The following is a 27,062-nucleotide window of genomic DNA, read 5'->3' on the forward strand; positions in this document are numbered from 1 at the left end:
CCAAAACAGGGAGAGGCCGGCGTCCCCAAAAAAAAAAAAAAAAAAAAAATCCTGTAGCATCCCTGTGACTGTGCTGTGGCACTCTGGGGAGCCTCAGCACACAGTTTGGGAATGACAGGACTATAGGGGGGATAGGGACAAAGAGAGAGTGAGAATGAATAAATGCATGAACGAATGGAGGAGGGACACAGGGCTTCCTAAGGTGGACAGAAGGGGTACTGAGGAGGGTCAAGAAAGCAGGCATCCAGGCCATCACCCAGTGGTTCTCCAGCGTAGCAGCCTTTATTCCACTAATTTACTTTTGAAATGAGGATCTAAGAGGCAGAAAGGTGGGGTAGGCAGATTCCTCCCTGTACAGCCAATATAACCTAATGCAGTTTCAGGATGACCAGTTCTTACCACCCCAGCTTACCTGCAGGGTGTGAAAGTCCTCAGCTAATTTGCCACATGACTCATTAACCAGGGGAAATCATTTAAGTGAACACTGGCTACATATTGACCAAGGTCACTGTTTAACCTTCAGGAAAAAATGACCCTTGACCACCTGCACACGGCCAAAATGTGCCACAGGCCCCGGAAATGCCAACACCCCACTCTTGAAATACGTTGGAGGCCTGCTTGGCTCTGGGCCTAGAGAGGCCACTTAGTGGTAGGAGCCAGTGAAAGGGGGAAGGGTTGGTGGGGTGGGGGGAAGTGGGGGTTGGTGCATGGCAAGGAGGGAGCACCAGGAAGGCAGCCCCCGGGGTGCGATAGGCAGGGTGAGCTCCCTTCGGAGCTAGTGAGTCAGCTGCCCAAGGCCAGCGGATTAACAAGGAGTGAGGGACACATGCCCAGACACCAACCTCCCACTTGACTCAGACCTCACCTTCTGCAGGACACCCCCTGGAGTGTCCCCTACTTTCCATTCCTTTAATTAAAGGTATGGAGGGGAACCGAACAAAGTGCAGAGAAGAGGTTAAAGGGAAGTGAATTATCTTTCTGAAGAAAGATTAAGAGTCCAAGTTTTCCCCAGAAAGGCAGCCATGGGTAACTTACCATATATTCGAAGATTTCTCACACACACACACACACACAGAGCACATTTCCTTCAGGGGACACAGTACACACTAAAACAGGGACAGTTTGGGGTGGGCATAATAGCAAAGGGAAAAGCTATTCACATTTATGGAGTACTCACGATTTTACAACCTTAGCGTGGATATTATTTCACAGTTGAGGAAAGTGAGCTCATAGAGATTACTAATTTGTTCAAAGTCGCACAGCAAGTAAACGGTGGTCCTGAATCCAAACCTCTTCTTTCTTAACTCACTTATACCACCCACCCAACTCCCCATCACCAGATTAAAATTCACAAGAGACCCCCGAGGCCTCAAAAGGTGGTGTTCTTACAATTTAAGAGGGCTAATATTTCTTGGTGTCTTGTATTTACTCAACAGTGTATCTGAACCATCTATTATATATATAGCTCCTAACTCTTGTAATTCATTCAAAAATTTAAAATAGAAAACAATTCTAAGATACAAAAAAAGAACACAGCAGATGTCTGTGTACCCTCTGCTATCAAACAAATGTTAGTATTTTACCAGATTTGCTTCAGATATTCCATCTCTCTGTAAAACATGTCCAGTATAGCTAAAGCTATGCCCTATTGCATCGATCGCTCTCTCTCTTCACAGAGTTACCCACTGTCCTGGGGCTAGTATGTAACATCCCACATTTGTTTGAATAATTTTACTTCATTAGTATGTATCCATAAATAATATATACTATTAAGCACATTTCCATACATGGCATCATACTCAAAGTATATTTCTGCAACTTGTTTAACTTAATATTATGTTTTGAGATTGAGAACTTGTTAACTTATTTTAACTGTTTCACGGTATGCCATCATATCAATACCCATTTTTTTTTCCTGTTCCCCTACTGAGGGGCAGCCAACCTGTGTATTAGTAATCTAGGGCTATCACAACGAAGTACCAGAAACTTGATGGCTTCAACAACAGAAACTTATTTTCTCCTAGTTCTAGAGGCTAGAAGTCTGAGATCAAAGAGCTGGCAGGGCCATGCTCCTTCTGAAGACTCTAGGGGAGAATCCTCCCTTGCCTCTTTCAGCTTCTGGCAGCCTTGGGCATTCCTTGGCTTGTGGCTGCATCACTCCAATCCCCGCCTCCAACTTCACATGGTCTTCTTTTCTATGTTTCTGTATCCAAATCTCCCTTTCCTCCTTTCTCTTATAAAGACACTGTAATTGGATTAGGGTTCACCCTAATCTGGGATGATCTCATCTCCATTGTTATCTCAATTACATCTTCAAGGACTTGCATTCCAAATAAAGTCATATTCTGAGTGGACATGGATATTTGGGAGGATGTTATTCAACCCACCCTCATCTGTTCTTTTTTTTTTTTTTTTTGCCATTATCCATATGCTGCAGTGAACAGCCTTACACATCTCTCATGTCTCTGAATGAGGGCTGTCCTAGGGCTGACATCCAGAAGTAAGATTGCTGGAGTGCTGGTTTTACTTTATTAATGTGATGCCAAGTCACAGTCCCACCAGCAATGGATGTGTTCCCCTCTCTGCACATCCTTGCCCCAACCTGACGGTGGTATTGGTATTTTCCAGACTGATGGGTATGAAGTGGTATTTCACCACTGTGTTATTTTGTCTTTCCCCAGCTAATCTGTATTTCTTTAGGGAGAAAACTCACAACCACCACTTGATGACGATGGCAAGAAGGTTGGGAGTGGTAATGGGCCAGGTTTTCTATCCAGATCCTTCCTGACACTATGGGATTCTAAGCCCATATGTGAACTGGTTTCCTCTCTGGGACCACGTAACTCAAAGAACTCAGAATGACTGTTTTTCTTCCTATCTAAGGTCAGGCTAAGCACTTCAGTGGAGACAAAAAACAGTAAGACAAGATTCTCACCTTCAAAGAACTCACAATATTGTGGTGAAAAAAGGGCCTTCATGCTCACAACAGGATTGAGGATGGCTGTCAAAGAAACCGTGTAGAAAACAACCAGACTATAATCTGCTTGAAAGCAAGAACTGGGTTCTGTTCCCACTGTGTTCCCAACACTTCGGCTCACAGTAGGCCCTCAGTAAAGGCTTGTTACATGGACACAGGAAGAGCTGTAGAGTTGTTTGAGCCACTGAATAAACACGGGTCGGAACAGTGATAGCAAATTTCCTAAAGGGATGGGGCACTGCTGAATGTGCAAGAGGTACAGAATCTGGGTAACTGGAGTCAGGGGAGCAGGGCTTCTGAACATCTCCAAGATGGACCACCACCATCCGGACTGACACCAACAAAGCCCCCTCTCCCAGGCATTGAGTAGAAACAGTAGTGACAACAGCTTACACCTCTTACAGGTCTTTGCTGCATACCAGGTACATAATGAATCCATACCAAACACTTCATTTAATGTTCACAACAGCCCTAAGAAGGAGGCACTATTATTACTGCTACTATCTGGAGGCTCAGAGATTAGTTTAAGTGAATTGTCCACGGGTCCCCAGCTCGTTAAATGGTAGCACCAGGAACAAAGTACAGATCTCTCTCCCGAGGCCATGTTTTTAATCTCTCCCCCACCTCTTTTTACTTTCAGCTGTGGTAAAATACACATACCGTACATCACCAGTTTAGCCAGAGTACAGTTCAGTAGTATTAAGTGCATTTACATTGTTATACAACCAATCACTGCCTATTCCTCCAAGCTGCCGGCACCCACCATTCCTTCTGTCCCCGTAAGTATGACTGCTCTAGGTGCCTCACGTAAGTAGAATCACACAGCATTTGTCATTTTGTGGCTGGCTTATTCCACTTAGCATAAAGTTCTCAAAGATCATTCCAGTTATAGCCTGTGTCATAACTTCCTTCCTTGTTAAGGCTGAGTAATATTCCATGGTATGCATACACCACATTTTATTTATTCATTCATCCATCAGTGGACAGCTGGATTGCTCCACCCTTTTGGCTACTGTGAATAATGCTGCCATGAACATGGGTATACACATATCTTTCTGAGACCCTGCCTTTGATTCTTTTGCGTATGTACCCAGAAGTGGAATCGCTGGATCATATTACAATTCTATTTTTAATTTTTTGAGGAACCATCCTGCTGCTTTCCCCATAGCATTTTGCATTCCCATCCAGAGTGCAAAAAGATGCCAATTTCTCCACATCCTCTTAAGCTCTCTTTTATACTGCTGCCCAAAAGCAACCTCACAATGAAATGGCGGCTAAATTAACCATACATCCTCAAACCAAACCCAGCCAAAGCGAGACTGGCTTCACGTCAGCTGCCAGCCACCCACCCATAGCAAGACAGAGTTATTGCTTAAGAAACAAGCTCATCCTCTAATGCAGGAAGGCATGCCAGGCTACCACGCCTGGGTCCCCGTCACTTGAAGGGGCTGCCCTGAGCTCAGAGACACTTCCTCGGTACCCAGGAAGCGCCTAAAAGGAGCCCATGCTATACTTCCCCAGGTGTCTCGTGACCTCCCTCCTCCCCCAACGTTCAGTTTCTTTTCCATTGCCTACATTGTCAGTGACTACGGTGAAAAGCTGTGTCAATTGCTTCTTTGTCTGAGGGAAGGACATTTATCATTTGCTGTTCTGAATCTGAAAACATCATAACCCACCCGTGGGTGGTGGCTCATGTTACACTCTGTAATTTCAGTTAGTGAGTTAATGGGAAAGATGCATTAACATTCTGTTTGTGGTTTAAAATACATATTTACACAGTTTGACTTTTCATATCCCCAAACTTATAATTTATTCATCGTTATGTCCCCTATTTTCTGCTCTTAAACATTAACTGCCCTCATTTAGGTGATGAAAGATGGGGAGGCAAGCTGCTGTGGTTCCGTGCATCTGGAAAGCCGATCATCTCAAGGCAGAGTGGAGCACGCTTGCCCAGTGGTTGGGGAAGGAAAAGGCTCTGGCCGAAATCTCCAAGTTAATGGGTTCACGCAGGGCTGTTGCCTCCATACAAAACAGACAAGGATGACTGAGCAGGAGCCTTGCGTGAACTCTACCGTTTTATGTTCGGGGCCAGACAGAGCCACGACTCTGACCGTGCATACATACCAAGAGCTCAGATTCCCACCCAGAGCGGCTGTAGAGGATCCCAGGACACCAGTAAACTTCCTGCTTCATCTTCCTATTTGTTTTACTATAAAATGTTCTTCATTTTTGACCAGCGCATTTAACTTCTCCAACTCATCCTTAAATCAGAAATGTTACTCTGTATTTTCACTGACACTTGAATAAAGGCAGGAATTGTTGCCCAGTGGAAGGGATGCAGGCTTTGGGGTCAAACAGACATGGGTTCAGATCCCAGGTCTGCCACTGACCAGCTGTAGGAACGTGGGTGAGTCACTGAAATTCTGAGTCTCGGTGATTTCATCCCTAACAGGAGGGAGACAAAAGCTACCTCATGAGCAACGGCCAGTGACTGTGGTGCATGTTTTCTGGACCAGGGCATAGCACTCTACACATTACATCTCATTCGGTTCTACTCCAGTCCTGTATAAAGAATGGCAAGGGAAGTGTCTTTTTCACCTCTACCCACAGAGTCTCACTCGATGACTTCCGGAGACTAGAAACTTAATAAAGGTTTGCTGCTTGTTGCAATTAATCACACGGACAAAAGAATCATCATCTCTAACTAATGAGGAGGATTAGGAAGCCTTTTGTCTAGAAAGAAAGTCAAAGACTGAGAAAGGATCCCATCAGAATCAACAGAATCACAATGTGGATAAATAAAAATACTGGTTCATTTTACCCTAGAATATGGGAAGGGGGAAGGGAATCTTGAAGCTTGAGTGAGGAAGTAACTTTTAAGATGACAGAACAATTATTTTATTGACCTTGTAAACTCACTGCCTCCTGAGTTGGTACAGGCTGAAAAACTGATGTAGTCCAAAAAAGGATTACGTGAACTCACCAACCAACGTAGACCCGTAAGGAATTACTTGGCTGTTAACAAAATAAGTACTTAGGAAATAAATTGGGTGCCCACCAGACTCCCCCTCTGAGGGCCTGCCTTCCCTCCTGTCTGGCTCCTCATTCAGAAATTGTTACTTCTTAATTCACGTTCCATCCCCTTGCGGCCTTCCTACATGCTGGAAACCAATTACATCCCTACCCCCAAAGTCTCAAGACACAATCGCTCCAAAGACTAGACACATTTTAATAGAAGCCTCCTAGAGAGAAATGAATCTACCCTGAATCAGAGGAACAAAGCTTTGCAGAAAAGAGGAAGGTACTGTGGGGAAGGAGCTTCTCCTCCCTTTGGACATCCAGCTACATCCTATCCCAGAGAAAGAGAAGACGGCCATGGAAGGAGCAGAACGGAGTGTCCTCTCTGCTGTAACCCTGTCACCAGCCTCGGCTAGATTAAAGCAGTGATGGATCAGTCTCTTCTCCATCAGGCTCCAATGCCACTTTTGGACAGCTCGCACGGTTCAAGAGTTCTTTCTATACTCTCCAACACCAGGCAAATCGAAGTCTGTGTCACTGAGCAACGACATGATGGTTGCTGGTTGATCTCTCTCCTTTTGGGTTTTGGCCTGAGCCCGTGTACCCCGGGCTCGCTGGTCCTGCTTTTGGCCTCTGAAGGAGGACAGCAGATACTGATGCCCTCTTCCCCTTGAAACCCTTCAGATCCTGAAACCATTCCTTCTGGCATGCCCCTAAGTTCTTTCTTTTCCAAGCTGAAAGTCTCCAGCTCCTTCTACAGTTGTTCTGATGATCGAGCTTTGAGAGTCACCATTCATCCCCCTAAAACAATCCTATATGACTGACTTTTCATGGTAGATGAGAATTTTTACCTCTCTCGGGACAATCGCCAGGATGGGGTGTGAGATGCATATGCTCATCCTATATGGAAGTTATAAAGAACAGGAGGGCATAAAATTCGTGTCAGAGCCTCTAGGAAGCTTAGAAATAATCCAGTACTCATTCTACTTTGTAGAGAAGGTCACAGAGCAAGTTAAGTGGAAAAACCTAGTTGTGAGTCCTAGCCCTAAAATTCTAAGGCACAACAAATAATTCTGCTCTACACTGCTCCCTTGGATGAAGATAACAGGAGAGAACACATCAGGTACTAGGGATCACATGAGCATCCCCGTGTAATTCCTCCACCTGACACTGGGGTGCACTGGCACACCACCCACCCCCCACCCCACCCCCAGGCAGATCTGAATGCCTGCCAATGCTGGGGATGATTTACAAGGCCTGGGAGATGATTTTCCAAGAAAACACTCCACATAATTGGCCTTTGGTATATCTTCTCGGTGGTGATTTATGTGTCTAGGACAAGCCAAAGAACATCCCTCCCCACCTCTGCAAAGCCTCTGGTCCCTGGCCTTCAGAGTTCAGCAAGTTTCTGGCCAGAGAATGTTCTTCCTCTCCGCCCACTCAGCCTTTTTTTTTCTGTGGTTTGCAATCTCATTTGCTAAATATACTAAGATGCCCTGTACACAGCGGTCTGTAGTTCCAAAGTGTGCCTGACTTCCTTTGGCTGGGAGCATCACTCATAAATCTCTGTGCTGGCACCTGCCATCCATTAATATCCATGACCCACCAGGACTAAAAGTTCAAGTTCTTTCACAGCGATGCCTTTTTCCTTCAAGACCCTCCATGAGAGTAGAACCCCACCCCCTCGACCCCCCACAAGAAGTACCCAGCAGAGCAGTAGGCCCAGAAAAGGCCCTTAGTGAACAGTTACAGAATGGAACGCTTAAAAATATTTAGGGGGTAACTTCAAACTTGGGCACTTATATAGGAGTGTTGAGTGACAATGGCAGGCCGCAGCTAAATGACCCTGATGCAAACCGAGATGATGAGTAAGATGAAGTACATTCTGAGTGGAGGAAGCCAGGGCTTGTTGAAGAAACAAGCAGTAAAAAGTTTCCCAGCCTTGCAAATAGCTTCAGATTTTTGCTGCTTTCTACCAGCCCCATTGACCTCGCTACTGCCAAGCAGCCCCTGAAGGATTTTCTGGAAGGTGAGGATCTCCCAGAGAGGGAAAGGTAGAAAGTGTGGATTGCCAAGAGCAGAACACTTTTACGCAGGTTTGGAAAGACACACTGGTTACATATACTCAGCTGAGCAGGCCCCGCCAGCAATGAAGTGCTCTCAACTCAGGCAGGGCTGGGCTTTCTTGAGAAAACGGGGCAGGGGGTGTGGGCTATAGGAACACTGGAATACATGCTTGTTGACCCCCAGTAGGGATGTTTGGCTTAACACAGGTCAAGGGTCTTTGAGAAGACTAAAAATGGGGGGTGGGCAGAGCAGAGAAGGAGGAGGTGTAAGGAGTGGAAAAAACCAGTTATTGACTCCCATGAGTGGGGACAGCGGCTGGGGGCAGCTGCTTGTGCTTCGTCAAACATTCCTCCGTCTGCAGACGGGCTATTTTCTGGTGAAATCCTGGCAGGGCAGGAGAGAGTGCCAGGATCACTAAGGAAAAGGGCAGATGTTTGGGTTACATACAAATGAATGCCTGGAGGCAAGTCTCACCTGCAGATCAGAGGGACTTCCTCTGCAGGACTGTCCTCCCTTGACTATCCCCAGAAAGCACCTCAAGATGGTTGGGGACAGGACAGAGAGCTGGTCTCCAAGGACCCAGTGTGAGGGTGGAACTAAGAGAAAGGAAAATGTCACCACCTCTATGGGGTGGGAGTCATACAGGGCCGTAAAGCAGCCCCTGCCTACCCCCGGCCCTGCCCCAGCAAGGCCATTCTTCAGAAGTGCATGCGTGGGGTGAGCAGACTTGTTCTTGGCTAGCGAAAGATGCTTTCTCCTCCCAGCTGCTCCAGGGGACTGTAGAAAATACAGTGCAAGATTGCATTACCAATTTCTGTTGGCCTAACACAATGAAAACCCATATCTAATTTGCTGTCCACTATCCCCCAGGTCCCCTTCAGCATTTACTGCTTTCCAAATATCTTCCTCCCATTGAATATGTGTTTCAGATTATTTGTCCCCAGATGTATTAGGATGCATTTACAGCAGCTGAATCTCATCTAGTGATTTCCTGTCCATATGCCTGACAGCTCCAGGTCCCTTTATGTCATGTCTCTGTCATTGGTGGGGCTTGTAATACCTCTCCATTTAGGGCAATATACAGATTTAATTAGCATATACTTTATAACTTTTTCTAAGTTATACACAAGGATGCAGAACACAACTGACACAACAATCCCTGTGGCACCCCATAGCCTCTGAATCACATTACTTGTCTCTCTCCAACGCCACAATGAAGTGGTCCATTCAGCACACCAAAAGAGTTTTGCTGGGTTCCTTTAATCATGAAATAGGCAAAAGGATCCTTAGGCCAGGGTAATGAAAATTACATTGAACCAGGACCTAGGAGAAGTAGATTCCAGTCGCAGCTCTGCTGATAGCTATGAGCTACATGACCTTGAATACGTCCCTTCTATGTTCATTTAGTTAGTAGTGAATATGTTTGTTATTAGTCTTCGTAAAACATTTAAGAAAGAACAATTCTGATAATAATGCTAACAACAGCTAATTTTTTTACATGTGTATTTAAAGAAATTTTTATTGAAGTATAGTTGATTTATAATATTGTGTTAGTTTCAGGTGTACAGCAAAGTGATTCAGTTATATATATTTTTTTCAGATTCTTTTCATTATTGGTAATTTCAAGATATTGAATATAATTCTCTGTGCTATACAGTAAATCCTTGTTGTTTCTCTGTTTTATATACAGTAGTTTGTATCTGCTATTCCCATTCTCCTAATTTATCCCTCCCCTGCCCACGTGAGAGGCCCACGTATTGCAAAAAAAAAAAAAAAACAACAAAACAACAACAACAACAAAATATTCTTGTTGAGCCCTCTGGATGCTAAGAAAGAAGAGGTATTGAAGTCAAGGGCTCCTCTTCCACCAAGCTTCTCCTGTCCCTAGCCGTTTGTCCAGATCATAACAAACATCTCTTCCTCAGTTCATGAAGTTTACTTGGGAGAGTGCCATACACCAAGCCTTCTGCTAGACAAAAAGTCTTCAGCCATGAACGATTCAAGGTTCTCAGAGGTTCACCCTTGAACCTCATGTTTATCACAGTATCCAGATAAATAGGTGTCACTGGGTAGGATTTCACGGTTAAGCAAGGATCAACCAACTGCTTTCCTACAGCACTCCCTAGAGCCTTTGATGATATCCCAATGTAAGTTAGATGGCTCCCAAAGCGGGCAGGGGGATATAGCACTTCCCACCCTATTTAATTGCAGTAACCTTTTAGGTGCAGCATCTAAAAAAAAACCAGTCTTCCCTGGAACAGACTTGTAAACATGTTGCAGTAATGGACCTGAAGGGGACAGGTGTCTTCCCAAGCACTAAGCCTTCAGCTAGCTCTTGTCTATCTCTGGATTTCCCTAGCACAGACTGTCTAGAGGAGGCCTGGCACACATGGACTACATTGTCTAGTGTTACTAGATAACTTACCCTGTTTATGGCCACAACTGAAAGCTCACAGAAGTCAGAGAAGGTATTTAATCCATCCTCCCTAACCTCAAGGCTTCTCTTTTATTTATTCATTTCTTTTTTCCCCCTATATATCCCATTTTAATTCCCTTTCCCATCATACATACCCACTCTAATGTTAAAATGAGTCCTTGCAAAGTATGTTTGTGGTTTTGTTTCCATATGTTTTAAAATATTTAAGTAGTACTGTGCATATATTTTATTTTGTTTCCTAGTTTTAAAATTAAGAACTGTTGTTTTTTTTTTTCTTTTTTTTTTTTTTTTGCGGTACGCAGACCTCTCACCGTTGTGGCCTCTCCCGCTGCGGAGCACAGGCTCCGGACGCACAGGCTCAGAGGCCATGGCTCACGGGCCCAGCCGCACCGCGGCATGTGGGATCTTCCCGGACCGGGGCACGAACCCGTGTCCTCTGCATCGTTAGGCGGACTCTCAACCACTGCGCCACCAGGGAAGCCCAGCACCGTTTTTTAAACATCATTGTTTTAAAATGTAATTTTATTATTATTCAGGTATGGTGAGGCCAATCAGGAGATGATCGCCATTGAGAAGATAGTTACTCACAGCTCCCAAGAGAAGGGGCAATGTCATACCATGCAGGGTCACACGGGGAAACACCAGGGCCAGTCAGGAGGCAGAGGGAGTGAGGCAAAAGCATGGGCCAGAGGCTTCACTGTGTTTTTTTGCAGGAAGTAAGGGTAAAGTAAGGTAAGCAGGCTTAGGAATGGCTAGTTTGAGTGATCTCAGCAGCCTCTGGGGTGTAGACTCTGTCCTGAGTTGACTGGTACCTGGCTCTGGCATGATGAGAACAGAGGAATATTGCCTCCTGGGGTGTAAGAGCAAGATAGAGGAGGTGAGTCAGAGTATGGGCTCTGGATTGGTGCGGGATTCCCGGTGAGTTATTTGCCATCTCTAAGACTGGTGAACCCTGGGAAGGGGAGTCTCTCCTGAGTCAGCCAGGCCCCAGATGCCAAGGCATCAAGAATACAGAAAATAAGAAAATGTAATTAACGCAATCTAGCCCATGCTGCTAGGCATCCACTGAATCTTTGCGTCTAATGGTTGCACAGTTCTCCAAGGCAGGCATCCCCACAATCTCCCAGTACTGCCTTCAACTCAAAGTTGTCTTCACCTCTCCACCAACACAAATAATACGGTAATGAAAATCCTCATACACACCTCCTATGGTCCTATGTAAGAATTTTATTGGGATGTATATCTTAGAATGGAATTGCTGGGTCACAGGGTATGAATATATTAATTCAACTCAATAGGGCCAGCCTGTACTCCTACCAGTAGTGCACCAATATCTACCATTATACCACCAACATTTACCATTATCTGGCTTTTTAATTGTTCTAGTCTAATAGGTTATAATTTATTCCTATATTATCTTGCATTTTTCTGATTTCTAATACACTTGATTTCATTTAGCTTTGTTCCCTGTAACGACTCCATATATGTTTGCTAAATCAATTCTAGGTGAGCACTGAACAACTAATGGAAAATGCTAGAGCCACTGGTGCAAAGGCTGCCTAGCTCTGGCTCATCATGCCAGAAATTCATGGGCAAAGGCACTAACTATAACTGAAATAAATAAATCTTTGTTTGGGGCTTTTATGAATGAGACCAGAGGCTGACGCAACCATTTAGGAGACAAACCTCCTCGTTTTGAACAGCTTGCCCCAAAATGACAGAGAGGGGTGCCCAGGCTGAGGAAGGGGTACAAGGGAAAGCCCTGCTAGGTCAAGTTTATAGCTGGAGGCTGAAGGACTAAGATTTGCAATTGCAAAGAGCTATCTCATTTCCATGCTACTGGGTTCTATGGCATGACATCACTGAAATCTTTACATAAGAGGAAATATACTTCACTAAATATGAGATAATCAAAGCAGAAATTTACACCATAGAGTAAGAGATGGGATTTAATATCCATATTAGATAACATGCATTTATAACTATAAATGTAAATAAATACATATGAACATATAAACATGCTCGTCTTGTAAGCAATTATAGTTATACGTCCATGTTTCATATTCATATATCAGTGTCTTTCTGTAGATGATTTTTCTCCTCTCTAAATAAACTACAAACCCAATGTCTAAGCTGTACCCAGTTTAGTCCCTATTCTCAAATCCACATACATAGATGGATTTCCTTGGTCCCATCTTAGGCAATTAGTAGGGTTAAAAAGAAAATGAAAACATAACACATTAATAAAAAAAAATATATATATATAAAACATATAACATTCTATACACAATCCCTGGCTATATGTGATTTTATATAAATAAATACACCATAGGCAATCTAATAGTGATACTTTTATTTAAAAAGTGGACAAGTGTTAAATGTGAATATACTAACTGGAGGCTGATACAACATTTGATGCTGTACATACTGGGAAACATAAAAGTGTCAGCAGGGACATTCCAGATATTTCTCTCTCAACTTTATTTTCTTCTCTGCCCTCAATAAGGAATTCTTTAGTGGAGCTGCTTAAAGTAAGCTGGCTGCGGCAGTCCTGGTTCCCGCCAAGGGTTCTTGGATGGAGGTGTCATGGAGACACAGACCATCTCAAGACGGGTGATGGCTAATCTGCTCATCTAAAACATAAGCACACTTCCAAAGAAGACATACAGATGGCCAACAGGCACGTGCAAAGATGCTCAATGTCCCTAATTATTAGAGAATGCAAATCAAAACCACAATGAGATATCACCTCACACCTGTCAGAATGGTTATCATCAAAAAGTCCACAAATAACAAATGCTGGAGAGGGGGTGGAGGAAAAGGAACCCTCTCACCATACTGTTGGTGGGAATGTAAACTGGTGCAGCCACTATGGAAAATAGTAATGGAGGTTCCTCAAAAAACTAAAAATAGAACTACCACATGATCCAGCAATTCCACTCCTGGATATATATCTGGAAAAACTGAAAACACTGATTGAAAAAGAGTTGTGCGTCCCAGTGTTTATAATGGCACTATTTACAATAGCCAAAATATGGAAGCAACCCAAATGTCTATCAACAGATGGATGGCTAAAGAAGATGTGGTACATATATATACAATGGAATATTACTCAGCCATAGAAAAGAATGATATTCTGCCATTTGCAGTAATGTGGATGGACCTCAAAGATATGCTCAGTGAAGTAAGTCAGAGAAAGACAAACACCATATGATATCACTTATACGTGGAATCTAAAAAATAATACAAATGAACGTATAGCGAGACAGAAACAGACTTACAGATAGAGAAAACCAACTAGTGGTTACCAGAGGGGAGTGGGAAGGGGGTAGGAACAAGTTGGGGGTATGGGATTAAGAGCTACAAAGTACTATGTATAAAATAGATAAGCAAGAAGGATATGTTGTATAGCACAGGGAATTATATACCATTATCTTGTAATTACTTTCAACAGAGTATAATCTGTAAAAGTACTGAATCACTAAGCTATATGCCTGAACCTAGTATCATACTGTAAATCCACTATACTTCAATAAAAATTTTTTAATTAAAAAAAACATAAGCATACTCTGACTTGCCATAGGCTTTTAGAAAAGGCATTTGCTTCTCAGTGCACAGCCTATTCTACTCTCTACCTTATGCAGATGGCACAAACGATGCCCTGGGTACACTCATCCACACATCGGCCTGAATTAGCTAGTAAATCACAATGCAGTAGCTAATAACAGCCATAAAGCCTTTCAAGTTTTACAAGGTGTTTATAATGGGCAACTCACCATGATTTATATGAAAAACATGAGTCAGCTCCTGAGACAAAGCTGATATGTGGACAGCGGCCTTGTAGTGTGACCTCTAGCAAGCATCCAAATAAATTGCAGAATGTCCCTCTGGCCCAAGGCTGGCCCCTGTTTCATAAACATATGTTCAGAGCACCACCTGATAGGAGAGTGCTGGTGCATGCCGGCTCTCCACTGGTGACTGGCCACGAGGAAGAAGGTAATCAGCTCAACGTAGCTCAATGCAGTAAAAGGTGATAAATACCAAGGATAGTTTAGGACTATCCCTATGTCTGGCCCCCTGAGGTATAACAGAAGATACATTAGATTCACTTCCTGCACCCCCAGTTGAGAAAGCAAGATGGATACATGCAAATATTAGAAAATATAATATGGTTTGTAAGGGGCTATTTAAAGGGAAGGTCTGGGGTATGGGAATTACTGAGGCCAATTCCATGAGAGGGTTTCATGAAGAACAGGGTCTGAGTTGGGCCACGGAGGATGAGAGGAATTAATCAGAGAGAGAGAGATAAGGAATCATAGTCCCGAGAAGGAGAATGAGTGCATGAAGATACTGGGTCAGCAATAATAATAACGAAAGAAGAAGAAGAAGAAAATGAAAAACTTGAGACATAGACAGAGCTAGGAAAAAAATCATACTGAAGAACAGTAGGAAATGAGGTCAGAAATCACAATGCAAAAATTCATGGCTGGGGACTTCCCTGGTGGCTCAGTGGTTAAGAATCTGCCTGCCAATGCAGGGGACTCGGGTTCGATCCCTGGTCCGGGAAGACCCCACATGCCGCAGAGTAACTAAGCCTGTGCACTACAGCTACTTGAAGCCCATGCATCTAGAGTCCGTGCTCCGCAGAAAGAGAAGCCACCGCAATGAGAAGCCTGTGCACCGCCACGAAGAGTAGCCCCTGCTCGCCACAACTAGAGAAAGCCCACGCTCAGCAACGAAGACCAATGCAGCCAAAAATAAATAAATAAATAAAATGAATAAATTTAAAAGAAAAACAACAACAACTCGTGGTTCGCATCAAATAACCACAGGTGCCCCAGACAGAAGGTTCTGTGCAACTAAGTTCACAAAAGTCCTACCAGGTAAGGCCCCACCCAAGAGATAAACAGGATGAAATCAGGTCCTTTTCCTTATCCCACCATTATAAAAGCTGAAACAAGATGACCTATGCACAGCATTTTTTAAGAGAACCATCTCCATTATTACCAGATGATTCTAGATTTGAGTCACAGCCTGTTCTCCAGGTACTCTGATGTCCTGGGAGAGAATATTTTTACTTACTTGTTTATTTTTTATATCCTTTCCATAGTTCTCAGGCTCTCCCCTTTGGTTTATTTTGACATCAAGAATTTTTTTTCTAATGAAATGTTGTTCCTATGGTCTCCATCTAATTGAAGTTCCAAACCTTTTTCCAAACTGCCCCAACTCATTGGAGACTTCACTGTTGAAAGCCACTTATGGCTCTTCACACAAGGACCACCGTACACCTGAAAAGACCCACTCCTCTGGGCTGGATTGTGTTCTTTCCCTGCAGAGTCCACATGGGCAGCCCAGGGAGAGGCAGGAGAAAGGCATCATGCCCATCCTTCCAGAAGTGCACATAACTACAGCTCTAACTCTTTCTGATTCTTCCTCCCAGAGCCAAATCCAAAATAGAAAACCAATCTAAAAATTCCTTTGAGAACTTCTGTCCATCTGACTCTAATAGTCAGAGCGTGGTTAACAAAGAGGGAATAAGAGAAGAGTATAAGGTATATAGGCCAACTTACTTAAATTACTCAATCTATAACATCCATATACTTTATTAGTCACTCAGGAGAAACAATGTTTAGGAACCTAAGTCCCGTAGAAGAGGTCAATGTATTGTAGTAAGATGGAAGAAAAGCTCAAGTCCATCTTCCCTAAAAAGCACCCCCTGTGAAGGTTGAGACTCTGTTTCACTTGCTTTTATTATACACTTAGTAAATACAACATGGGTGGACAGAGGGACAGAGGGATGGATGGAGGCACAGGTGGGAGAAAGAACTGAAAAACTGAGTCGTGTAGGTAAGTGGGTATAAACTTTAGAAAATGGGTGACAAAGAAAGTTCTCCAACAAGGATGAACCTGAGATCCCTTTCTGCCTGTTTGATGGAATGAGAAGAAAGGGAGGTACCTCTATGTACTAACTCTCTCACATCCTTGACAAATGTCTTCATCACCTAGTGCTGTTTTCCTCCTTCCAATGAATGAACAGCCCCAGTAAGATTCTCAAGAGCTGGGAATTTCTGGTGCCCCACTCCCACTATCAGAGTGGGAATACAAGTTCTATACACCTGGGCCAAGAATACTGGAGTTTATGCTCTGAGAAATAACCTAAGACATCTTATTTTATAGCTTGACAACACCAATCTTGGGTTTGGGAGATTTAATTTTCACATCTGGCCTGAAAATGCTTCCAATCTTGAGACTTCATCCATGTCTCTTTCCATCTAAACCTCTGGGTGGCAATGCAATCTCTGCCTGGCAAAAGCTAAAAAGTACCATACTTCCTGAAAAGCAGAAGATCTTGATCAGCTTCTTTTGCCCTCATCACTCCAAACTGCTTTTTAAAAGATTCCTTGAAACTCAAATGACAAGATCATAAATAAATGGTGACATCCTAGCAAAGGAGGAGAAACCATGACCTTGCAAACTCAACTTCCTTCCTTCTAGCATGATCACGCCCCTGATTAAGAAGAGCTCTGTCTCGGTGCATTTTTAAAGTATGAATATTTTCCCTTCCCAGTGGTCATGGACAGCATAAATCGCCACTAGCCGTGACAAAGACAGATAACCTTCCCTACAGGACAGAGAGCAGGAAGCCCGAATGCAATGTCATTTTCCCGTAACTTGAAGATCTCCAGCTGCCTGTGGTGCATCTCATTATTTCGCCCTGCTAGAGTGCTTGTTTGGAATAAAAGGGAAGGGAAATATAATTTTCCACTTAAAACAGCTTCCGGTCATCACGAGTTCCAGGTATGAGGATAGTGGCCTGGCCTAGAAGCTGCAGCATGTGGAACCAGGACCCTACCAAGCTCATCTCTGGCCCACTCTGCCTCTCTGGTCCTTCTTCCTCCATCTATGGTTTGGGTGGGAACGTGTGACCCTGGGCTCCTCTTCTGCAGTTACAAAAGCAAAGCCTGATGGCTTGAAGATGGGAGCTGCTGCGAGCAGGACACACAAGTGCAAACATGATTGCAAGGCCACGTCCCTGCCTCCTGGAAGTGTTGAGGAAGTAGAGGTGATGTGGAGTATAAAGAAAAGTGTGCTCCTAAAACTAGGTCAATATAGTACCCGTCAGGCAGATTTGGGACCATTTGGAAGCTAACTACATAGCCTGCTTTTCTTTCTACTCCTGGGAGTAGACACTTTTTTTTTTTTTTTTCTGCACAATACATCAGAAAGCTGCCCTGACTGGCCCTTGAAGAAAATGAAATGAAAATGAAAAAGAAAAAAGACCCCTCTGGGAGGTGTGGACTGGCCTGTGTTCCATGGTAGCCCCCTCTGGAAGAGCTGCCATTGCCATTTTGTGCCCATTGAGGGAACTTTATGGACAGTGACAGGGTGTTCTGATTACTCAGGCTCTCCTTTCCTGAGACGAGTCTTCTCATCCTAAGTCGGGAAATCCTTAGAACAGCCGAGTTTGCATATTCTATAATAGCAAAGTACTGGGCCAAGAGAAGACTTGAGTGCTAATCTGGTTTTCATTTCTCTCTGGAATACTCAGTGGGCCCCACACCTATCTTACTATCCCGTATTTGTAAAACAAGGGAGCTCCTATTCTGCCTTTCTCTTATTAGTATTGTAAGGATCGATGAGACCATGTATGTGAAAATGCTTCCAAAACTAATTATTTCTCCATCTTCACATTCAAAACTTTGAATTGAGAATAATCAAAAAGAAGAGAAAAACTGAAAAAGGAAAAGATAGAAAGGGAAATAGACAGGGAGGGTGAGACTAAATCGTTTTGAGCCTTTATTTTGTACCACGCCCTGGGCTAAGTGCTTTCTATTCATCATTTTCTTTAACCCTTTAATCCAACAACTCTTATTTTATTAACTCCATTTTAAAGATGAGGTAACTGAGGCACTAACTCGTCCAAAGTCACATAGCAAATGAGAGAGCCAGGACTTGAATCCAGGTTGTTGAACCCTAAACCTGGGTTCTTCAGCATGCCGCTGTGGCATCTCCCTGCAACCGCAGAGGCCGGCGGCCTCGGGTGCCTCTGGTGAACTCATCCCCCACCCAGATGTCAGGCTGGAGACCTGCGCACGTGGTCAGATCACAGAGCTACAGGGAGACCCTCAGAGGTCATCTAAGTCTCTTCACCCATTTTGTAGATGAGGACTTGAGCTCTGGGGGGAGAGATTGCCCAAGAACACCCAGCAAGCTGACTGTTGGAGTGGAACTCACATCCGAGCGCTCAGGGTGCTCACCAAACACATCCACTTTCCTTTTCGGGCCCTCAACCAAGCTGCTGTATTAGTATGCTCGGGCTGCCATGACAAAATACCATACTGGGTGGTTTAAGCAAAGGAAATTCATTCTCTCAGTTCTTGAGTCTGGAAGTACAAGATCAAGGTGTCAGTGGGGTTGGTTTCTCCTGTGGCCTCTCTCCTTCACACACACACACCCCCGCCCCCCCCCGCCGCCGTCTCTCTGTGTGTCTAATTTCCTCTTCTTATAAGGACCAGCCATATTGGATTAGGGCCCACCCAGACAGCCTCATTTTAAGTCACCTCTTTAAAGGCACAGTATCCAAATATGGTTACATTCTGAGGTGTGGGGAATTAGGGCTTCAGTGTATTGATATGAACTTGGGGGCAGGGACACAATTCAGTGCACAACAGCTGCATTTCCCAGACTCTCTTCCAGTTATGAGTGTCCGTTTGCCTGAGTTCTGGCCAATCAGTGATGTACGTCACCTCAAAACCAGGCCCATCAATCATATGCACAATTCTCCACGCTCTTGCTCTTGCTCCACCCATGGGCTGAAGCCAGTGAAGAACCCCAAGGCCCAAGAAAACCACAGAGCCATTGGATACAAGGAATCTAGGTCCCTGACGGACAGGATGCTCCGCACTCCCCAACCAGAAACCCTCAGTGGACTGCGAGTGATGAAGCCACAGACTTGGGGGCTACTTGTCACAGCAGTTAGCCTTTCCTGACTGATACATCCAGCTCCCCAACCAATATTCTTCCCACTACATACCAAGGATCAGTGAATTTTACCCAAGAAGAGAAGGAAAATAACAGACTGACAATAGCTCCAAGGTCAATGAGCAACCCAGATGGGCTGCAGACAAATGGGGGGAAAAGCACTGCCTCTTCTTGGGGTACCAAGCTTCTCAGTGAGCACAGCCCCCTAGAACCTCCTCTCACAGACTCCCCTGGGGTCTCCTGGCCCCTCCTCCCCTCACAGACTAATAACTGGGAGGCGGAGGTAGGATGCACATGATAATGATCCCTTTCTTATTTAAACAGGCCATTTTTCTTCCCAATAAATGCTTCTTTTTCTTTGTCAGCTCAAATATTCCCCTTTGATAGAAACCTGAAAATAATTAGCCTTAATAGCTCTGCTGTGAATAATGCCGCACAAGAAGGAGGTAAATGTTAACAGGAACCTTCCACTCCAAAACTAAGTCACCCTCTCGGCCTCCTTCCCAAAAAAAGAAATGTAACAAGAAAAAGATTATAGGTTTAGCACTACTCGGGAAGAAATGTATATTTGAAATAAATGTATGAAATCTTTTAAAAACAACACATGCTGAAAACTTCATATTTAGTTTGATTTGCTTTCCAAATCACACAGACTGCACAGTTGCATACAATCTTTAAACGAGTACAACCCCTGAGAAGTGTGGATAGATTTAAGAGAAATAAAAGCAAGATCAGCCAGCTTGTAATCTTCTTTTCTCTTTTTGCCTCCCCAAAGCTGCATTAAATAGTCTTTTGAGAACAATAACATATTTGTGCTTTTATAGGTAGAATGACTGGTATTATGCAAAGATTTGGCTAACAGTCTAAAGGCACATTCACACTGATCAGGGTTGCATGCTGTTAATAATTTTCAGGATGCTGAGGGAACCCGTAATTCCCTAGGACTATAACTCAGCAGGTCAATGCATGCTTTGTGGGAGCTCCCACAGACTCTGAACCATACCAACCAATAAGACCTTGGGAAGCCCATTCCCAAAGAAAGCCTTGGAAGTGTTAGGTGTCCCCTTTGACCTACATTCTGCCTCCAGCCTCACAGGTGGAGTGACTCATCCACGACGGACCGCCAACTTGAAGATGGTACCTAGGCATTCTTTTTTTAAATATTTATTTATTTAGGCCGCGCCAGGTCCCAGTTGCGGCATGCGGGATCTTTATTTGCGGCATGCGGACCTCTTAGCTGTGGCATGCGGGCTTCTCAGTTGTGGCACACGAACTTCCAGTTGCGGCATGCATGCGGGATCCAGGTCTCCAACCAGGGATTGAACCTGGGCTCCCTGCACTGGGGGCAGAGAGTCCTACCCACTGGACCACCAGGGAAGTCCCTAGGCATTCTTACACACAGCCTCAAACGGCTGTTCTGCCCATATCCTGAGATCCGATAAACCCATCCCTGGAAAATTATCCTACGGAAATAATTTAAAGGAAACACATACACACATACACACACCACTAGCAGTATTTTATATATAAGGTTAAAATCTAGCAACAGTGGGAAAATCGTTTGGTAACTGACTGTACTTATATCAGTTTGATGAAGAACTGTAGACTCCATAAAAAGAATAAACTTGAAGACTACAAAGTACCACAATAAAAATGTTAGGTAAAAAAGTAGAGCATTAAACACACACAAATACCTATCGAAAGGGATAAGGTTTAAAATGAACAGTGCAAGATGAAAAGGCATGGAGTTACCATGTAGGGAATACAGTTGAAAGATTTCCTTTATTAATTTCCCTTAATGGGATCATAACATTGTTTTTAAAAAACATCTAAAAATAAAATAAAACAAAATGAAATGGTCCCAGGGCCTTTTAATCTCTGATTACCACACATAAGTCTGAGCCCTGAGATTCAAAGGCTGAGTTCAAACATCACTTACAATTCCCCTTTTAGGAAATTCAGGAATTCCTTCCTAAGGAAGTTTGTGGAGGGTAGTAATGTTTAGTTGCATGGACAGACAAAATCAGACCATGGCCAGACTGGCTGTTTCCTCTGAGATACAGAAAAGCAAGTTGCACACAAGCAACTATAAACACGGAAATCAGGAAAGGCTCACTTCAAAACTATTCCACAGAGAGATCTGTTTACACATTCTCTCTCTCTCTCTCTTCATACATACATACACACACACACACACACACACACACACACACACACACACACACAAAGACGAAGCAGCAGCAGCAATGAAAGACCTTTTACTGTGATGCAATACAGCTTACAAGAGTAACTCTCATTTTCTATGACCTGGAAACCCAGAAGGCAGGAAGAGGCCGCACTGCACACCTTACCTCCATCTCCAGGAACAGCTAAGTGATGGTGGCACCAACACACTCCTGCTCTCCCTGAACCAGGTATGTCTTGCTGTCAGTTCCGACATGCTCGTGCCTTTCAGAAGGGAGTGAAGCAAGGCGCTTCCTTATTCATTCTCTGAGAGACTTAAACTGACCTCTGGCTAAGTGGCTTACCTTTTCTAAGTGCCATCCTATAGTTGTCACAGAACTGCTACAAGGGACCTGACGATCTCGCCTACGCTACTTTTTCATTAAAGAACATTTTCAAAAGAATTGATTCTCTTTGCTGTGCGCCTACTATGCACCAGGCCCTGTGCCAGATGCCTTGATTCATCTGTTTCTCATCGCCACAACCAACCTGCCTGGCAGGTGGTACTGTCTCCGTGACACAGGCTAGGGAAAATTATGGAAATGGTGCAACCTGGCTAAGGTCACACTCCTTTAAGTGGTGGAGATGGATCAGAACCCAGCTCTCTGAGAACCCAAGTCCAGGACTCTCAGCAAAACTACTTTGCCTCTCGGTTACGCTCAGGGGTACTCAGCCTGAACTGCTTTTGTGCAGGGGTTGTAATTAGTTGTCTGGCCCCAGTTGCTTGTAAGGTAAACAACGTCTGATAAACCCACAATGCTGTAAGTATTTATTACATTACAACCCAGCTGCCAAGTGTGTAACCATTTTAATAAAAAGCTATTTTCTAAGGTTTATGTTTTATTTTGTGTATGACTCCCTTACTGGTTAGCATTTTGGAGTTGTGGAAGAGGTTATGAATTTAGAAACCGGCTGCATTCATATCATATTTAAAACTTAATGCTATTTTATTAAAGACATCTGGGCCTCCAAAGTACACATATTAAATGTCATGTAAGAAAAGTAGCAGTTTAAATCACGGTCAAATTCATTTTTGACGTGACTCCTGAGGCTTCCCAAGATCTGAACTATTTCTTTGTAAATCTGGCAGTTTAACCACACTCATAAATCACTTTCAAAGCATATTATTTCTTAATTTTACTGCATTAGAGAGCGTTTGGCCTACACAGTGAACTGTTTGTAGCAGTTATGTGAACAAAGTTGCACATTTAGTCATATAATGTGGAAAAGAAGAGGGGAGGGGAAGCAAAGAAGGCACAGCTTTTCATTCCTTCATCTGTTTTATTTCTACCCATTTTCACCTAAGCAAACGCGATGCACAGAGTTCAGATTCGGCCTCTGTAATCCCAAAGTCCAGAGGCACAAACTGGTATTGAGGCTTTTCTGAATACAAGGAACAAAAATAATTTGTAATTTAATCTTTTCCAAAACATCCCATGACTAAAAATTAGAATGAGGGCAGAAATCAGACTTTTTTTTTTTTTTTTTTTTTTTAACATACTGAAACAGATTTTTCAGGGCGAAAAAAAAATGTGGCTTGGTGTAATACAGCTCTTGGTTGTTTTCTCATTATCCAGAGATGCAGTATCTCAACCTTGGGTTTTCAAAGCCCCCTCTAATGATGAGATAATATTCTTTGGACATGTGTAACAAGCCCCCAGATTTCACTCCCTGGTTTTCTCCGTTTTACTATGGGGCAGAAGGGGACTGACTCCAGTGACAAATTCTAGAATCGAAACATCAGCCTTGATTTCCTGATTCGCCAAGGGAGTTGGAGGAGGATTATGAGAGTTGAGTCCAAGGTCACCCAAACGAAAGGGCTTAAGGGCTTATTTTTGCACCAGGCATCCCTTGCTCAGTTTGGACCCTATGGGGGGACTGCCCTACTGCCGTCCGCTTGGGGACGGTGCAGCACTGTCTCCTGTTCGCATCAGTGACTGTGGGACTTCCTATGTCTTAATACTGCACGTACTTTTCTTGCACCTCTTATTGCCCTGGTTCCCTCCCCTCACCATAACCACGAGAACAAAAAGGCCTGTGTAGTGCCTGGGAAGACCCCCCCAAACTTAGGGGCCCAGCCTCCCCAGGATGAACAGGAGGCCCTCTTTCTCCTCCCATATTCCTTTCTTTTAGGTGTTTTACTCTCATCAGGAAGTAACACTTAGTAAAACCTTAGAAACGCTTAAGTATAAATCCTAGAAAACTCAGTTAAGTCACCAGGACTGTAGGGGCAATACCCCCTTCTATGAACTGAATTATGCTCCCCCAAATTCATATGCTGAAGCCCTAACCCCCAATGTAACTGTTTCTGGAGGTAGAGTCTTTGGGAGGTAATTAAGGTTAAATGAGGACATACAGGTGGGGCCCTGACCCAATAGGACTGCAGCCTTATAAAAAGAGGAAGACGTATCTATCAATCAATCAATCAACATTGCTCTCTCTCCCTCTTCCTGCCACATAAGGACACAGCAGTGAGAGATGGCTGTCTACAAGCTGTGCAGAGGGCTCTCACCAGAACCTAACCATGTGGCACCCTGATGTGGACCTTCCAGCCTCCAGAACTGTGAGAAAAGAAAGTTCTGTTGTTTAAGCTACCCAGTTTATGGTGATTTGTTAAGGCAGCCCCCAGGCAACTAATACACCCCCCAACTCAAGCCAAAATCATCTTCGTCCTGTTCACTCACACAACTGGAAGACACGGCAATGGCCCCAAAACAGAGCTGTTTTGAAATGCCACACCTAAGAACACTAGCTACATACCAGAGAGACTGTGTGCACTGCTTATACACATGATCTCAGTTAACCCTCACAACAAATGTGAAAGGAGGTATGACATGCCCCGTAGTAACAATGGAGAAACAGATGGCAGAAGTGTGGCCTTTAATCCAAACCTAAATATAATCCTGAAACCTGGAGTGAGACTGGCCCCCAAATGGAAGAGCAAATCTGACAACAGCCCATGAACAAAGTAAGAATCATAGGTTTGCCACGGGATACAAAAGCCATGATAAATGCAGATTTTAAACCTCCCCAAAAGAACAGCTGGAGGCAACTTCTTGAATCATGTCAAGAACAAGAATAAAGGTCAGGTGATGGGAAGGAATGAATAAAAATGGTCCAGATAAAACATGGGAGAGGTCACTAAGCCAGATAGTCTCTGTGACAGTACAAAACGCCAACAAAAAAACCAAAAGACTCACTTCGAAACTTCACTCATGAGTTAAAAAGCTTCGTGAGGTAGAAGCCCCACTTTAAAATTCCCCACTCCAAAAAAGAAAAATAAAGATACAGCTTTGGAGCCTAGACAGAGAGCAGTGGTTGGCTGCTGAAAAGAAATAATGAGTTCTAATTCAGGTAGTGTAGCTCAAAATTTACTGCCATATTTTAAAATGCACATGAAAAATAAAATTATCCTAAAATGTCCTTGGTGAAAAGGCTGAGCATAATTGCTATCACTGACAATAGCATTGAACTTCGCTAAATTAACATCAAAGGAAGCCCCAATTACAGAGCATCTGTGCATTATTGCTGGCGCCCTGTCTGTTAATCTAAGACACTCTACTGTAAGGAGCAGAAAAGCAAATAAAAGAGCTAATTGTACCATCAGCCTTCAAGGACCCCAAGGGCAGACCTGCCCCATCATGCTTGTGAAACATCACTTCGCCTGCTCAGAGGGACAGTGAGGCTGCATCTAGAGTCAGAGTGTAGACACAGGCCCCAGAAGCTAGCCATGGTGACCATAGGTAGACAAAACAATGAAGAGGCAAAAACACACTTCCTAGAGTCTTGGAACCAACTCACAGGCCGGATCCCACAGCTACCGGGGAACGGGATGTTCCTGGAGGTCTTGACAGGGAGAAATAAGCTCTGGAGAAACAGGCAGGGACCAGAGGACATGTGTCAGGACACTTCTCCCTTATAACAAGAAACAGCTTCTTTTCACTCCTCAAGGAACAATTTGGGGCAAAGGGTACCTCTAGGGGTAATTTTTTTTTTTTAATGAGAAGAAGCTCCCCTCTGAGCATCGGGCTCCTCACTCAGCCTACTGTGTCGGGGAGATGTCATTACTGGAGCTCCCACTAATCCCGGCAATTACCTGTGCATACTTGCTTGGCACTCACCTGGATGAGATCCTGAAAAGTATTTATCAGCCGCACTCAGGTAAACAGGTCAAATTTCTGTTTCAATCAAACTCTATAAAGACTTTTAACTCCTATGAAGTTGGAAACCTAAGATTATCCTACTACTTTATTCTATCCACTGATTTTGCTTCTCAGGCTTTTGGGGACAATGAAAAGAACAAGTAAATGTTAAGTATCATAGACATCCTTTTTATCACTAAGCCTACATGAGTTTTCTTAAATATATTCTTCTTAAAGTTCACTCTTCTCGTCTGCTGTTAGGGGCTGAATTGTGTCCCCCCCCGCCCAAATTTCTATGTTGAAGTCTAACCCCCCAGTGCCTCAGAATGTGACTATGTTTGGAGACAGGACCTTTAAAGAGGTGACTGAGCTAAAAAGAGGCCAGTGTGTGGGCCCTAATCCAATATGACCTGTTGTTGTAAGAGGAGGACGTCTGGACACACAAACAGATAGCAGGGTTGTGTGTGCACATCAAGGTGACCATGTGGAGACACAGCAAGAAGGCAGTCGCCTGCAATCCAAGGAGAGAGACTTCAAAAGAAACCAATCCCACCAACACCTTAATCTTGGAATTGGAGCCTCCAAGCTGTGAGAAAAGGAATTTCTGTTGTTAAAGCCACCCAGTCCGTGCTATTTTGTTATGGCAGTAAACCAGTACATCTGCTATTAGTTGCAGGCAATTTGGAAATAACCAGAACTCAAGAGCAGAAATTGAGACTACACCATCTTTGTTTTCTCTTCCTCTCTTAGCCATGGAACTGCAAGTAATATTAACACGGAATCAAAGTTAGCTTCAGAACAATGTTCATGATTTTTCCCTAGTGAGCCATCCATCCTGCAGGCTTCCCTGCCTTACAGGAACCCTATACGCCTGAGGGTTTAGTCCCTACGATCTGATGTCGCCATGGGTCCAGAAGGGACTTTCTAAGCAAGGCAGAGACTCATGAAGCCACAGAGGTCAGAAGGGCAGAGAGCAAGGCCCAGGGAACCGGCAGAGGGTGAGAACGCTGCCGCCATCACAATCCTCCCCTCGCTCAGACCTCAGTCATTGGCCTTTTTCCTCTTTTCTAGACAAGGTGGTCCTGTACCTCCAACCCAGTCTTCCTCATCACTGGCCTGGAATCATCAGGCTCAAAGGCTCAAAGCAAAGGGTGTTTGTGTATATGTGTGTGTGTGTGTGTGTGTGTGTGTGTGTGTGCGCGCGCGCGCACGTGCT

The 27,062-nt window shown here is 43.9% G+C and overlaps 1 protein-coding gene across 2 annotated transcripts in view; it reads right to left on the reverse strand.

The window, feature by feature from the left end:
* Positions 1-27,062, reverse strand: part of LRMDA (leucine rich melanocyte differentiation associated) — a 1,082,484-nt gene that overhangs the window by 436,936 nt on the left and 618,486 nt on the right. The window lies entirely within an intron of this gene.

The sequence above is a fragment of the Neophocaena asiaeorientalis genome, unplaced genomic scaffold, assembly GCF_003031525.2.
Source record: "Neophocaena asiaeorientalis asiaeorientalis breed wild unplaced genomic scaffold, Neophocaena_asiaeorientalis_V1.1 scaffold484, whole genome shotgun sequence".
NCBI lineage: Eukaryota > Metazoa > Chordata > Mammalia > Artiodactyla > Phocoenidae > Neophocaena > Neophocaena asiaeorientalis.